The 15,066-nt window shown below is 46.2% G+C and overlaps 1 protein-coding gene across 9 annotated transcripts in view; it reads left to right on the forward strand.

Moving 5' to 3' along the window:
* The window catches only part of ARHGEF4 (Rho guanine nucleotide exchange factor 4), a 1,288,638-nt gene that overhangs the window by 938,145 nt on the left and 335,427 nt on the right, over nt 1-15,066 (forward strand). The gene's annotated exons all lie outside the window — the stretch shown is intronic.

Here is a 15,066-nt window from a genome sequence, read left to right on the forward strand (position 1 = left end):
ACAAGGAATCCAGGAGTGATTTCTTCCCTGGCTCATCAGCCAAATACAGCTTCCTTCCAGGGACACAGGGAGCAAGGGACTTATGTCTGGGCATTCCCATGACACTTTGGGTGGTAGATGAAACACACAAAAGGTGATGGGAGGCTGCTAGCAATATGTTTAACCAGTGGCAATAGCTTGGATTAGCACTCCAACCCATTATTCTTTTGCACATCATGCCACCTCAATTTAGACCCAGTCATATGCAAATCAGTCTTGACCTTGCTCCTCATGGGGACAGTCCAGCCCAAGCTGTCAAGCACGGCCATCTCTGAACTGTAACACAAGTAACCAGGACTGATTTTGACAATTAAATAGGCATGTCTAAGCTTATGTGTCCTCCAGCTTAAGATGATTTATTAACAATACAAGCAGAAGTTTGGCACCACTACTAGAGTGGGTGATGCAGAAAAATATATCTTCACTAAGGGTGACACACATCCATGCACTTGTCTTAGGTGGTAAAGTGGTAGACAGAAGTAAGAGATAAGGCGATAATAGATGAGGTATTGGAGAAACAGAGGAGGGCGAGGAAAGAGGATAAAAACAAGAAAAGAGTGTGAGAGAAGGGAGGGAGAGAGGAATATCAGAAATAGTTGAAAGAAAGGAATCACTAGAGGGAAGGGTAAAGGGACAGTGTGAAAAGATAGATTTAGGAGGAATGAGAGGAAGATAGGAAGATAGAAATGATTGAAATGAGACAAATGGAGAAAAAAGAGTTGAGGAAGAAAACATATGAGTGAAAGAGAAAAGAAGAGAGCCAGAGAGAGGGTGAGTGAAAAGGAGTAATAAGAGACAAACAGGGAGAAAGAAAGAGTGGTATTTGTCATGAAAGGATCCTGCTAGTCAGTGGGATCATCTCTACCTCTAGCCTCTTTCACACTCTGAGTATGGAACGTCTCTCTAATGGCATATCAAAGGCTCCAGCCTGTCAGATCTAAAGCTTAATGACAAAATGTGCATTTGTGTGCATTTTAGGAGAATAGGTGGGGCTGCTGCACATACCTTTTGAGGAACCTTGATTCAGCACATCTCTACATGGGTCCCGATATTGTTGACTGATGGTGTCCTCATTTGTCAGGGCTAAAGTACCTTGATAAAACTGTCTGGAAAATTTGGTATTGGCTTCCTAGACTAGGGACAAGAGTCGGGCGTCCTTCAACCCGCCACCTGACCACTGGTTCAGTCAAGACACCGCCGGCTCTATTACGACTTCACCGCAGGGCCGGCAAGCGGAAACAGTGTTTCCGGCCGCCAGCCCTGCGGTGAAGAGGGCCTTAACATTGACGCCGGCTCGGAATCGAGCCGGTGCCAATTTGGCGGTGCAGCAGATGCAGCAGCACCCTTCGGGCATTTCACTGCCTGTAATTCGGGCTGTGAAATGCGAGACGGGGCTGTGCATGGGGGACCCTGCACTGCCCATGCCAAGTGCATAGGCAGTGCAGGGGCCTCCAGGGGGCTCCCGGCACCCCCATTCTGCCAGCTTTTCCATGGCGGTGTAAGGAACTCGTAATCCGGAGCAGCGATGCCCCTTGCGGATTACAACAGCTGGGACTGCCGGTACCGCCAGGCTGGAGGCTGTCTGCAGCCTGGCGGTGTTGGTGGTTTGACTGCAGCATTTCAGCCACAGTCAGAATGTGGCGGATCCTCCGGCCTCTACCGCGGTGTCCGATGGCACCCCGAATCTGGCAGTCTTAAGTTCGCCAGACTCGGAATGACCCCCTTAGTCAATATAATTCTATTGTGACATGCGACATAAACATCTACCTCAGTAATGAAACATTTATGCCCGCAGTACTGTGGAGTTATTACATCCTCATTCTGCTGCCTACAGTGGGTCTGTGGGTCTGCTAAGCTGCATCACGTTATAATGTTGACTAGTTCCTTATGGATGTCTGAAGACAAAAATACGTTTATAATTCAGGAAATGAGTATCGCAGCGGAGCTGAGGAGACTGGGCACCGACAAGCTGCCATGACAGAGAAAGACTGTAGGTAAAACAAGCATTGGCAAATCCAATAGGTTTTGCCTTCGTGAAATCTATTGGCTTTGTCAATGCTTTAACACATGTTGCACAATATGGGTTAAAGTTCTAAAAAAAGATCTATGGCCTGCCCAGTGTGGATCATGTCGTAGAGTTTTTTTTAACTTAATGTGTTCACGCTGCTGTGTAACACGGCTTAAAAACCTTGACAAAACCAGTAGATTTTGCAGAGGCGAAACCTATTGGCTTTGTGAGTGGGAAAGAGAGTTGGGTGGCAGGAAAGAAGAGAAAGAAAAGAAAAAGTGAGAAGGAGAGAGAAGGCAAAGGGAAAAGGTCGACATGGAGAGGAGACACGTTGAGAAGGGAGTGAGAGGAAGAGACAGGGAGAGTGTTAAGAGTGAAAACAGTAACAGAGAGGAACGTTGACTGGCAGATGAGTCTTCAAAATATTAAGAACTCACTGGAATACATAAGCTGGGATAGAGCGGAGACAACCCTCCCTTTACAGCTGTAAGTCAATGGAAAAAGGGCACTTACCCCCAAGTCTCTGTTCCGCATTTTTATGCAAGTTTTCATCTCATTTGAGGAAAAGGGGGTGTAAGGAAGCATGGGAACCCCATCCTCCCACCACATGTGTGCCCTGCACTTGGACACTATCTGAAAGGTAGAGAACACCGCGCCACCTCCAAAGTGTCCTAAACATTCACATCAGCTGTGCCCAGAATTGGTGAGAAATCCCACTGAAGGAAACAGCTAAGCCCCTATTCCCCTGGGTGCTCCTCAATCAGGCACCACCTGTCCTTCTAGGGAATCTTTGTGCCTGGAGTGTGTCCTTCAGTCAGAAATTAACTGAGTGCCTACATTAGCGACTGCCCCTCCCAGGGTGTCTTCCAGTTAAGATATCAAGTGAGCTCCTAAGAGCAGCCTCACTATGTTGGGTCTGCCTTGTAGCCCGACTCCTGCTGTGCTTATAAGTGCTTGAAATTGGGTCCCTAGTTGGCAGAGGTTTGCACTCTGTCCAAGTAGGGACCACAATCCTAGTCAGGGCAAGTAAGATACACAACTGTGCTCAACATCTGGTAGCTAGGTACAGAGCAGTCAGGTTGAATTAAAGAGGCAATGTGTAAAGTATTTACACACACACACACTCACAGTCACACACCACAAAAGGACTCCACACCATTTTAGAAAAATAACCAATATTTAGATGAGTCAAACAAGACCAAAACGACAAAACTCCAACGTACACAATTTAAGTTATCTATTTTCAAAGACCAAATAAAAATGCAGTGCTTAGAAAATAATAGCTCCAACTGGGGCCATTTGGTCGTGCTGGACCTGGGCAAATCCAAAAGTGCTGTCCGCCCACGATGGTGCACGGGCCAGGTCTTTGAGTCATGCAGACCCAGTGGTAGTGCCTTGGTTGCGTCGATGCTCAGTGACAATGCGTTGATCTAAAGGACAGGATGCGTCGCTACTGCAGGTGATGCATTGTTTCCTGATCAGGCAACATCGTTGATGTGTCAATGTCCAGAAGCAATAAGTACCGGTTCTGATGTGTCGGTGCTGCTTTCACCAAGACGGGGTCCGCATTGTAAGTTGGGGTTGTTGCGGTGCACAGTCAGTGAGCGGTGTCCGTGGTTTTGGTGCAGGCAGCATCAAAACGGCGTTTCTGTAGTGGGATGGGTCAGTTCCAAGTGTTGTTGCGTCGGTTCTTGTGTTGCCGCACCCCACTTACCTCAAAGGGCCCAGGTCGGGGTATGGCATCACTTGGCAGAGCAAGTCTCACAGCAGAAGAGCCCAGGTACTTGTAGCAAGATGCAGGTGGAGTCTTTGACATCCCTGAGACTTCAGATCAGGAGGCAAGCTCAATCAGGTCCAAGGAGCGTTAGATCCAGTCTTCTCACTCCCAAGCAAGAAGTAGCAGGCAGCAGGCCAACACAGCAGAGTAAACAGCAAAGTGACAGTCCCTCCTGACAGCACAGCGATCCTTCTTCCTGGTACAATGTCCTCAGCCCAAAAGTGTTCTGAGTATATGGTGTTAGAGGCCCAGTACTTATACCCAAAATGGCCTTTGATGTAGGGGTAACTTCAAAAGATTACGCTGAAGTGCACAAGGCTCTCTTTTGTCCCAGCCCTGACTCCAGACTACCAGTAGGGAGTATTCAACCCTTTGTGTGAGGGCAGGACACAGCCTATTCAGATGTAAGTGTGAACTGCCTTTCCTTCTCCCTCTCTCTGCCCATGATGACTATCAGTATGCAGATGTATCTCTTGTCACACTCAGCCCTTTCTGTTTGTGGCTGTCTAGAGAGAATGCACAAATGTAGCTGTCTCCTAAACCCAGACATGTATTCAGAGACAGGGTAAGGCACAGAATAATTAAAGTAAGGAAATGCCATCTTTCTAAAAGTGGCATTTTCAGACTTGCATTTTAAAAAACAACTTTACCAACTCCATTGTTCTATCTTTTCCCTTATTTGCAAATTACACCTAGAAGATGTTCCAATGTAACCCTGACCTTAGCCTATGGGAGAGATAGTCCTTGCAATAGTGAAAAACAAATTTAAACTTAAAAGTACATGTCCAAATTTTTAAATACTCTGCCCCCTGCCCTTGGAGATAACCAGGGCCTACCTTAGGGGTGACTTACATGTGATAAAAAGAACAGTTTGGGTCTGGCAAGTGGGTAAACATTCCAGTGTTAAAGTGGCAGTTTAAACTGAACACACAGGTGCTGCAGTGGCAGACCTGAGAAAGGCTACCTTAGCTGGTGACACAACCAGTGCTGCAGGCCAACTAGTAGCATTTGATTTAGAAGCCCTGGGTACACCTAGTGCACTTTATTAGGGACTTACTAGTAATTCAAAAATATGCTAATCATGCACTTTATCACTGGATAGCAGTGGTAAAGTGCCCAGAATCCTAAAGCCAACAAAAACAGGGTTAGAAAAAGAGGAGGAGGAAGGCAAATTGTCTGTGGATGTCCCTGCAGACAATAAGGAAACACATTCCACTGTGAACTGCAGTCCGACTACAGCAGAACTTCCACTGCAGCATGGAGAGTTTCCTGCAGCCAGGCACTGGGTTGCCCCCAAGAGATGACAGTTGCCTGGTCTAACAGAGGGATTCCTACCTGAAGGCCGTCTCTTCCTGCTCAACTTGCTGATAGCTCGGGTGAACATGGTGGGTGATGGGCTCAGTACTCCAGTGGTGTTAGATGGGTAGGGGTCGGTGGTGTGATAGAGTCATGGTATCTGGTTCCGATGAGATACAAGCAGTGGAGGGAGACACACGTAGCTGTGTCTGGGTCTGTGTCTGTGGTTGCTGCCCTGTGCTCCCTGTAGCACATGCCAGGGGTCCTGCAACCTTCACAACTCCACACACAAGCAACCACTGAGGCTGCCTCTCACTCAGGCTTCTGCAACCACTGCACCTCCGCTCTGAGGCACCCACTGACTTCCATGATATTTGCAGTGACTCACAGAAGGAGCTATAGTCAGCCTGCAGCATGAGATTCAAACTTGGACAAGCTGAGCCATGCAAAGGCATTCACAGAAATGGGGACCACACAGAGCCACAAGACATATACAGAGACAATTTAACACACTATCATGCAGAAAGAAACAATGCCTCACTGAAAAATGCACAGAGAAAAATAACTACTTGGACAAAGAAGAAGAGGAAGTGGCAAAAGAAAATGAAACAAACATGAAAACGGAATGGAAAATACAGAAGTGCACAAAGAATAGCATACAGTAATATAAACCAGAGAAGGCATTGCTTTACTGGTGCAAGAGAGAGACTGCAGACACATGCACTCAGAGCCCATGAAAAGTAAATAAAAAAAGAGACCTGCTAGCCAGCAAAAGGACACTGGCCACCAGAAGCAGTACTTGGTCCAATAGCCACCACAAGGCCATGAGGAGCTGCTAGCCAATAGGAAAAAAGGAAACAAGACCCACTTGGGAGCCAGCCAATTTTAAGTATGGAGGTTCTGAACATTAGGAAGCAAGCAAATGAGACCGACGTGGAAGCCACCCAATGGTAAGTAGAGTGACGTGGGAGCCATGTGGGATCCGTCAGTGGTGAGTAGAGGTAAGTAAAGATAAGTGAAAAGGGCTGTAAGCCCCTTTTAAGATATTTATTTCTTTACAATAGTGTGCAAAAGCAAATAGACTGAGCCGGTGGAAAAGGGAAACGTAAGAAAGAAAATGCAAGAAGGGGTAAAAAGGAAAGACAGGGAGAAAGGAGGATGAGGGAAGAAATGGAGAGTGGATGGAGGAAATTAAAGAAGGAAGAGTGGAAAGGACGAATAATCGAAGGCAGCAAGGTGTGGTGAAAAGGAAAGTGCAAAAGTAAGCAACAGTGTGTATATGGAAGCATGAAGTGAAAGATTAGATGGAATGAAAGTGTGAAAGTATAGATGGAAGGGTAAGTAATTGATCTACTCCCATCTTCAAATACATTTCCCTGCAGAGTGTCTGCATAGGCACGGGAACAGTGACACGGAGCACACCTAACCACCAGACAGCTTGGTAGATTACCAATGGTGTCAGCAACGTATGTCAAGAGTGTAAAAGACCCATTTCTTTTACGTCTGAGGAGTTTCTTTGAGGCTTGAAGGTTAAGACCTCCTCACAAATATCTGATCGGTCACCATTATTGCCATGCTACCGTGCAGGCAGGTAGAAGAAGTGTGTCAGATATTTATGCCTCCTGGATAGGAACCCAAATTAGTAAATTTGTTATCTGACGCCCCAAAAATTTGAATTTGGGTTATTAGGAGCTTTATCCAGAGCTTTGGTCCCATTTATGAAACGGTAATCTAACTCTGTTGTTGTTTTTAATTGTTGCACTTTGTCTTCACCATCTGGCGGCACACACCTTTTATGGTCTATGTTTGTTGTTACTGTAATTTCGACCCTGTGCTGCGCGATACAAGCCACTGGTTTATCACCTTACAACGCCCTGTCACTGCTACATTTTACCTGCCATTTTGCACTATTATTGTGGATCACCATCCCTCTGACTTATTGTGGCATGAGTGCTAGCCTTGAGTGAAAATAACAGGCTGTCTTTAGATGGTCCAAAGATGACAGCCCCAATCAATGAAAACGTGTTGCTACCATTTTGATGTTGCACTCTCCACCTTGTTTGAATCAACAAGCCTTTTTTAACATGTGGCCTGTTTCATACTCCCCGAAACCCCTAACAATGCTTTCGTTTTAGGAGTGCACAAAAGTCTTTCTGTGCCCCTCACTGGTTGACAAATGCGACTATCATTACTGCATGTTGCACTTTGTATTTATTAGATACAGATGGGCCACTGGCTCTGTCTATAGCCACAAGTTTGAAAGCTGAATAAGCTTACTGTCTTAGCCAACGTACGTGTCCACCATATGTACTGGCATTTTCTCAGTTGTAAAAAACGTGTATAGTTTCTCTTGACCTGCAGTTTTTTATTTTGAATATGTGTCTGTGAATTGTAATGGTTTTAAATAACCATGCAATAATATTATTATTAGGAGAGTGTTCTAGAGTAGTGTCAAAGTGGAGTATTCTAGATGGGAGTATCATAGAGTGGAATGTCATGAAGTATCATAGGGTGGAGTTGAGTACCATATAGAGTAGTAGAATGTCATGGAGTAGAGTGGAGTAGCAAAGAGTGGAGTGGAGTAAAGAGGCATGGATTGGCATAGAGTGGAGTGTAGTAGAGTGGAGAAGAGTGTAGTAGAGTGTAATGTCACAGAGTTGAGAGGCATAGAGTAAAGTGGCATAGAGTGGAGTAAAATGCTGTAGAGTGGAGTGGCACAGAGAGTATTGTAGAGTGGAGTATTGTAGATTAGAGTGGAGTTGCATGGAGTTTTGTACAATGGAGTGGCGTACAATGAACTAAGGTGTCATAGAGTGGAGTAGAGTGGTGTGGCTTAGAGTGGAGTGGTGTAGATTGGAGTAGAGTGTTGTAGAGTGGAGTGGCATAGAATGAAGTACAGTGTCATAAAGTGGAGCTGAGTGGAGTGTTGTAGAATGGATGATGTAGAGTGGAGTGTCATTGAGTTGACGAGAGTGTTGTAGAGTTGAGTGCCATGTAGTGGAATGCCACAAAGTGGTTTCAGGCATAGTGGTGTAGGGTCTTGTCTAGTGAAATACATTGGAGTGGCAAGTAAAGTGCAATGCAGTGGCATAGTGTAGAGTGTTGCAGAGTGGAGTCACATAGAGTGCCGTATAGTGGATTTTCATAGAGTGGAATAAAGTACCGTCGAGTGGAGTGGCGCAGAGCTGAGATGAGCTGAATGGAGTAGAGTGTAATAGGATGAAGTGTCGCAGAGTGGAGTAGAGTAGAGTGTTGTGGAGTGGTGTAAAGGGGAGTGCCTTAGAGTGCTGCAGAGCGGAGTGGCGTAGAGAGACACGCAATGGAGTGTTGAAGGGTGTAGGAGAGTGTGGTAAAGTAGATTGTCAGAGTGGAGTGTCATAGAGTGGAGTGTCATGAAGTGTTATAGAGTGGATTAGAGTAGTGTAGAGTGGAGTGGCATAGAGTATAGTGGTGCAGAGTGAAGTAAGATAGCATGGAGTAGCACAGAATGAAGTGTCCTAGGGTGTTACATAGTGGAATGTCATAAAGTGAAGTGGCGTAAAATGGAGTAGAATGTTGGTGAGAGGAGTGGCGTAGAGTATTGTGGAGTAGAGTTGAGTGATGTGGAGTGGCATAGAGTGGAGTGGAGTCGGTAGACTGGAGCAGAATGGCATAGTGTGTAGTGGTTCAGAGTGCTGTAAAGTGGCATAGAGGGGTGTAGAGTGTCGTAGATTCAAATGGCATCGAGTGGAGTGGCGTAGGGTTGAGTTGTCTTGTAGAATGGAGTGGAGTGGCATAGAGTGGAGTTGTATGGAGTGGCATACAGTGTTGTGGAATGGAGTAGAGCACCCAGAATCGAGTTGAGTAGAATGGAGAAGAATGTCCATAGAGTAGAGGAGGGAGGAGTGGTTTAGAGTAGAGAGGAGCAGAGTGAAGTGTCACAGAGTAGAGGGGTGTAAAGTGGAGCAGCGTAGAATGTCTCAGAGTGGAGTGGCATAGAGTGGAGTGTCATAAAGTATAGTAGAGTGTCATAGAGTAGATCATTGTTGAGTGTCATAGAGTGGAGTAAAGTAGAGTGCAGCATCAGGAAGTGTCATAAAATGGAGTAGAGTGCCATAGAGTGGAGCACGGTGTTGTAGAGTAGAGTGAAGTGGCTTAGAGTGGAGTGAAGTGGGTGAAGTGTCATAGAGCAGTGTGTCGTCAAGTGAAGTAGAGTGTCATAGAGTGGAGTGGTGTGGAGCGGAGTACAGTGGGCATAAAGTGGAGTGGCGCAGAGTAGAGTGGCATTGAGTGTCATAGACTGGAGTGATCTTGAGTGGAGTAAAGTATCATAGAATGTAGTGGCATAGAGTAGAGTTGGGTAGAATGGAGTAGAGTGCCGTAGAGTTAATTGACATGGAGTGGAGTGGAGTGTGGTCGAGTGGAATGGCATAGAGTGGAGTATCATAGAGTGTCACAGAGTGGACTGGCATAGAGTGACATAGAATGGTGTAGAATGGAGTGTCGTAGAGTGAAGTAGAGTAGAGTGTCAGAGTGGAGTGTCATAGAGTGGATTAGAGTGTTATAGACTAGAGTGGCATAGAGCGGAGTGGTGGAGAGTGGTGTAATGTGGCTTAGAGTGGTAATGAGCGAAGTGTCATTGAGTGGGGTAGAGTCTTGTGGAGTGTCATAAAGTGAAGTGGCATAGAGTGGAGTAAAGTGCTGTAAAGAGGATTGACAGAGTGGAGTGGACTGGCATAGAATGGAGTGGCATATAGTGGGGTGGGGTAGATTAGAGCAGAGTGCCGTAATGTGGAGTAGCTCGGTGAAGCTGTGCTGAGGGCAGTAAAGTGGCGTGCTGTGGTGTAAAATGGAGTAGAGTGTCGTAGAGTTAAGTGGCATAGAGTGGAGTAGCGTATAATGGAGTAGAGGGTTGTATAGTGGAGTGACATTAAGTGGAGTGAAGTGGCATAGAATGGAGTGAAGTGGAGTGTTGTAGAGTGGAGTGATGTAGAGTGGGGGGGTAGAGTGGAGCAGAGTGTTGTAGAGTGGAGTGTCGTGCATTGGAGTGGAATGTCCTAAAGAAGAGTAACATAGAGTGTTGTACAATGGTGTTGTAGAGTGGGGTGGAGTGGAATAGAATGGAATATACAATGTTGTAGAGAGAATTGTCATAGAGTGGAATAGAGTGGAGTGGAACAGAGAGTAGCGGTGTATAGTGTAGCGGCGTAGAACTGATGTGGCGTAAAGTGGAGCAGAGTGTCATAAATTAGAGTGTCATGGAGTGGAGTATCATAGAGTAGTGTGTCATAGATTGGAGTAAAGTGTTGTAAGGTGAAGTAGAGTGTCATGGAATGGAATAGAGTGGACTGACATAGAGTAAAGTGGCTTAGAGCTGAGTAAGGTCATATAGAGTGTGGTGGCATAGAGTGGGGTAAAGTGTTGTGGGGTGGTGTAGAGTGGAGTGGAGTAGGGTGGCGTAGAGTGGAGCATGCATGGTGTGGTAGTGCACTGCTATTACAGACAACACATTTTCAATTTAAATTACCATAACATTTGCACAGTCATATACTTTTACTGATAAAGCTATACAGCACCCAACTGATAGTACTTGGAAATCAGCATTACCTACTGTGTTGGACTACTTTGGCGATATTAAAATATTTGTTTCCACCACACTTCAGAGTTACAAAAATTGTGTTTAATTTCTACTTCCCTAATTGTGATCTCTTCTGAAATATTTTTACAGTTCACTTACTGGCATTTAAATGTTGTTCTGTGCTAAAAAAAAACAAAAAAACGAAGGCCTTTCATTTCACACCCCTACTACCCAGGAATATTATCATGTAACTCCTCTCATTTTGCAGTCAGAGAAAGAAAAGTAAATATCAACTTCGCTCGGAAGGAGGAGGCTAAAATGTGACCTCTGTCTATTAATGTATAAAAAAAGTGAAAGATAAAAAACACATTTTATATTCCAGACTTTTACTTATTCACTTCTTAACTTCAGCATGGTTATTTTGGGGGGCTCTGGAGCACTCCCACTCCCCTCTTCCTGCACCTATGGCATGGGCGGGAAATTGAGGAATTAAGTTATGCTATCAGCAATGAGCAATGAACAAAATAAACATGCTCCTAGACAGAACATTGTTCCTTGCAGGCATGTGAGATTGATGAAGCGGCAGAGATTAGTAGAATAAGTCAACCAGAAAAGTAGGAGGCAGGACACCTTTTAAAAGAAATGCAGTATCTTTACTGCTTCCTGTACTCCTGTGGACTGCCTCACAAAAAAAAAAATATAGTTCTCAGGAAACGAGCACTCTTGGAAGAATACAAGGAACCAGTCAGAGGTGGTAAACAGGCTATGGTCCATGGGAGGGAGGGACCAATACATGCTGGACAGTCTAAAACAAATAAAGCCAACAAATAAAAAACAAGCAAGTGTGAGTTACAAAGCACAAAGCCAATGGTAAGCAATGGGCTGAATGCATTCCTAGTGAAGCTCTCAGCATGTCCCAATATGGCTTTGCAACCAGATAGTTGTGATTTCTGGTAGGCTTTGACGTAAAAAGATTGTTAAAAAAAATAACTTGCTTCTTACCACTAATGTCATCCAAGATGTGTTACCTCTCAATGTAAACATGGATGAAAAAGTATCCAAAGAATGGACTACCCACACACTGACCATGCCAAATCTTTTAGCTTCCCACACAACCTCTAATATTCATATGCACTTGCATGCACTGTTTTGGGGTTTTTTAACAAGTTTTATTTGGTGTATTCTGTATCAGAATGCTGATATAATAATATCCGCACAGTTGTTAACGTACAACATTACAAACAGGTGGTAAACTTATCCTGCGGCAAGTAGGGCTCCACAGCATTAAACCTGTAAAAGGATCACAAAATAAAGCAGAAATAAAAATTGGTAAGAGAGCCACCAGTGTTTCTTCAATCATATGTCACAACAACATGTGTCCAAGCATGTGTGAACTGATACTAGCCCCACATGTAGACATGGGTGGGAGAGAGAACAGTTAGAAGCTCAATTTGCTGGACCTGCCTGTTATGGCACAGCTCACAAGTGGTGCAAGACGTGCTCTACTATCCTTATAGTAGGAGCATACCAGGAAATTGTTAGAGGGAAATGTAAGCAGTTATATAGATAGAGACACTACTAGTCCACTAGCAAATGATCAAGGGCAGTGTGAGTTAGAGTAGTGCATCATCGCCTGTCTCAGCTGAATTGCATGCACTGTTTATGCAAACTTCATACTTCCTGTGGGAAAGATCAAAACATTCATTCCATATGCGATTTCATGGAATGACTCAAAGGTTGGTTTAACCATCCACCACTTTGGCCCTTGATTAGACTGTCCAGTATGAGATCTATACTATTAAATCCTGTCACCCAATAACAGGTCATATGTCAGGCTTTCCCTAACCCCGATTTTAGGTATCAAAAAGGCAGTGTCAGAAAGAGAAAATATATATTCTACAGTTTCCACTAATTTTCTGTCTCCCATCTCTCCGCTTTCCTGTGTTGTCAGTGGGTGTTAAATTGAATATGATGTCACTTCCCTAACCTTTGCATTGGTAAATCGATGTGAGTGGGTTCGATCAATGACCAGTTTGAGAGACCTTCATGATCCAAGTTTGGGAGTGGGACAGAGGATCACATATATTTAAAGGGAGGGGCGTGACTTCCTCTGTTATTGCTTAAAATATAAAATATAAGGATAGTCCAATAAGCTTTTTAACATTTGTAAAGGTCGCATTTACCTACTTGAACTATATTTCTGCAGCGAAACGCCTTGTAATAAGAATAGCGCAATTATTAAACGCAGACTTTAAAAAAAAAGAAAAAATGACCATTGTAGGAGGCTGGCCTGGCTTATAGTGGGTACCTTGTGGTACTTACACCCTGTGTCAGGTACAGTTATCCCTTATTAGTAGAATAGAGGTGTTTCTAGCATCTTAGGCTGATAGAAGGTAGCTATGGCAAAGCTTAGGCTGAACTAGGAGACATGCAAAGCTCCTACTATACCACTTATATTATATAGAACAATATTATAAGAAAACACAATACACAGAGGCCCTCATTCTGACCTTGGCGGGCGGCGGAGGCCGCCCGCCAAAGTCCCGCCGTCAGGTTACCGTTCCGCGGTCGAAAGACCGCGGCGGTAATTCTGACTTTCCCGCTGGGCTGGCGGGCGGTCGCCTTCAGACCGCCAGCCAGCCCAGCGGGAAAGAGGCTTCCACGATGAAGCCGGCTCGGAATCGAGCCGGCGGAGTGGAAGCTGTGCGACGGGTGCAGTTGCACCCGTCGCGTATTTCACTGTCTGCGCAGCAGACAGTGAAATACATGTAGGGGCCCTCTTACGGGGGCCCCTGCAATGCCCATGCCAGTGGCATGGGCACTGCAGGGGCCCCCAGGGGCCCCGCGACCCCCCCTACCGCCATCCGGATCTCGGCGGTCCGACCGCCGGGATCTGGATGGCGGTAGGGGGGGTCGGAATCCCCGCGGCGGTGCAGCAAGCTGCGCCGCCGCGGAGGATTCAATGGGGCCGCGGTACACTGGCGGGACCCCGCCAGTGGTGCCGGTCCGACCGCGGCTTTACCGCCGCGGTCGGAATCCCCATTGGAGCACCGCCGGCCTGTCGGCGGTGCTCCCGCGGTCCTCCGCCCTGGCGGTCAAAGACCGCCAGGGTCAGAATGACCACCAGAGTTACTAAAAATAACGGTACTTTATTTTTATGACAATATGCCACAAGTATCTCAGTGAGTACCCTCAGTTAGAAGGTAAGTAATATACACAAGTTATATGTACACAAACCCAAAACAGGTAAGTAAGAGTAAGAAAAGTATTGAAAACAGTGTAGAATTACAATAGGATGCAAGAGGTGAACATAGGTCTAGGGGCAACACAAACTCCAAAAGTGGAATGCGAATCACGAATGGACCCCAGACCTATGGGAGCTTGTAGAGGGTCGCTGGGACTGTAAGAAAACAGTCGGGGTGTCCAAGATACCCCACCCCAAGACCCTGAAAAGTAGGAGTAAAGTACACCTACTACCCCAAAAGGACACAATTGCCTTGATAGGGGATTCTGCAAGAACCACAAACACCAGCAAAGCACTGAAGACGGATTCCTGGACCTGAGGACCTGCAAGGCCAGGGGACCAAGTCCAAGACTCGCGATAGTGTGTAGGCGGGGGCAGGAGCCCAGGAGACCCCGGATGAAGGTGCAAGGAAGCTGCCTCCGTATCGAAGAAGCTTAGGATTCTGCAACAACGAAGAGAGCTAGGAACTTCTCCTTTGGATGGAAGAAGTCCCACGTCGTGCTGAAGGTTGCAGAAGTGTTCCCATGCAGAAATACCGCAAACAAGCCTTGCTAGCTGCAAGGGTCACAGTAGAGGTTTTTGGGTGCTGCTGGGGACCAGGAAGGACCAGGATGTCACCCATTGGCTCAGCAACTCAGAGAGCCCCCACAGAAGCAGGCAGCACCCGCAGAAGTACCGGGGCAGGCACTTAGAAGATATGTGAACCGGAGCTGGCTCAGAGTCACAAAGGAGGGTCCCACGACGTCGGAGTCCAACTCAGAGGGTTGAGCACTGCAGGATGGAGTGCTGGGGACCCAAGCTAGGCTGTGCATGAAGAAATCCTTGAAGGAGTGCACAGAAGCCGGAGCAGGTGCAAATCACGCAGTACACAGGTTTGCAGTCTAGTGTGGGGAGGCACGGACTTACCTCCACCAAATTTGGACTGAAGGATCACTGGACTGTGGGAGTCACTTAGATAGAGTTCATGTGTTCCAGGGACCACGCTTGTCAGGATGAGAGGGGACCCAGAGGACCGGTGATGCAGTCTTTTGGTGCCTGTGTTAGGAGGGGGAAGATTCCGTCGACCCAGGGGAGATTTCTTCTTGGCTTCCAGTGCAGGGTGAAGGCAGGTGACCCTCAGAGCATGCACCACCAGGAAACAGTCG

Source organism: Pleurodeles waltl, chromosome 11 (assembly GCF_031143425.1).
Source record: "Pleurodeles waltl isolate 20211129_DDA chromosome 11, aPleWal1.hap1.20221129, whole genome shotgun sequence".
Taxonomy (NCBI): domain Eukaryota; kingdom Metazoa; phylum Chordata; class Amphibia; order Caudata; family Salamandridae; genus Pleurodeles; species Pleurodeles waltl.